The sequence below is a fragment of the Lepeophtheirus salmonis genome, unplaced genomic scaffold, assembly GCF_016086655.4.
Source record: "Lepeophtheirus salmonis unplaced genomic scaffold, UVic_Lsal_1.4 unplaced_contig_13899_pilon, whole genome shotgun sequence".
Taxonomy (NCBI): Eukaryota; Metazoa; Arthropoda; class Copepoda; order Siphonostomatoida; family Caligidae; genus Lepeophtheirus; species Lepeophtheirus salmonis.
The window spans coordinates 1-1,721 of NW_027290726.1; the positions used below are offsets into that span (position 1 = coordinate 1).

Below are 1,721 nucleotides of genomic sequence, written 5' to 3' on the forward strand. Positions count from 1 at the left end.
AAACAATTCTTCTAAATATTTAATTAGAAATTGATAATGATCCAAGATCATCTTCGTATTCAATTTCGACTTAAGTCAAATTCACATTATTCTAAAGGCCAAAGCAATATTTTTGTTTCACTTATCAAAGAATTTACAAAACAATGCTTAAAGTCTTTAATAATTTATTAAATCAAAATAATATTTGAAAGGTGTGGCTTCTGGCTGGTGTATGCAAAAAAGAGACCCCAATGGCGATGACGTTCTCAGCCCCTGGACCAGAGCCTGTTGCAGGCGCGCTCAACCCTGGCACATGGGCAACTTGTTAAACATTATGATGATGCGCTCCTTTAACTTTGCCGCCGTGTTCCACAAGGTTCAGTTCAGGTCCTGTTCAACTGCATTCCACAGGTAGAAGTCAAAGGGATTGCAGTTTGGGTGGTTACAGGCACTCGGAAAAAATAATTGGATTTTTTTATGTGTTTCATCTTCAAGATTTGGTAATTCTATAGGCTCTAATGCAAATTTTGGTTCCGCCAGGTTGCTTAAAATATACACAAAATACGTCCAGGGAAAAATATTACACAATAAAAAGAGGGAGAGATGAAAACTTATTTGCACCATCAGTGAACTGACCTTAAAGTCAAACAGACATGATCTCATAATATGTAATTATTATAATAGTAACCCTTGTAAAATTTTTATCGCTATTGTGTTAAAATCTGCAGAAATGTATGATATTATTAATAAAAACATCTTCCTGTAGAATATGAGGAAGAGTTGCAATAAATTTGGAGCTATATAGGGCTCAATACTCATATTAATTGGAGTTTGTTATTTTTTTATTAAATGTTTATCTAAGAAAAACAATAGATTCATTATTCGATAACCATTCCAGTTATTTCTTGAATAAAGTCTAGATGAGTTGATACACGTGCATATCCATTGACACCTCCCTACACATTTTCCATTAGTAATAAATTGGTTGACTCCAATTTGCATATACTTTCCATCTTCCATTTCGTAGTTAAGAGGGCCACCTTTGTCACCAAAACAGACAGCCATTCCTTGATTTGCATCAGAACAGATAATATTGTCTTCAAACCCACATTGAATAATGTTTACATTTTTAGCAAAATATAATTTCGGGATAATTTGCCCTCTCAAAATTATTTACACCCCATCCTGTTATGGTCGTTGATGCTCCAACAAAGGTCCTATTAGCATCTGCACGTGTTGGTAAGCAAACTGGTCGGACATATTCATTTAATTCCAAAGGAATCTCCAATTTGATCAAAGCAAAGTCTCCAGTTGGTGATTCGTAAAATTCAGTACTTGTTCGGGTTTGCTTATATGGTTCATCCGCACCATTGCCAGTGCTATGAATTCCAACTCGAATTTCGGACCAATTATCATTTAATACACAATGTTTAGCAGTTATAATCCAATTTTCATCCAAAACAGAACCAGTACAATAACCACCGGTAGTGACAAAAGCTAGCCATGGAAACTGATGTCTTGCTGCTTCATGTCCTCCAATGATTTTTGAATCCACAGAAGGTTTGTTTTCCAAACCACAAATATCTGGATATTTGGGATTAGCCAAAACAGATCCAATGATTGTCAGTAACACTAATGCTCTCATGATTACACTAGTTAATTATTATTTACGCATATTTATATAGAATGGGATGATGATAAAGATATTGTTATCTGTTCTGATCAATCAAACAAATCCAAAT

General features: G+C 34.6%; 1 pseudogene; it reads right to left on the bottom strand.

Moving 5' to 3' along the window:
* Window positions 1-803: 803 nt before the first annotated feature.
* LOC121130920 (chymotrypsin BI-like) lies at window positions 804-1,644 on the bottom strand (annotated as a pseudogene).
* Window positions 1,645-1,721: the final 77 nt, after the last annotated feature.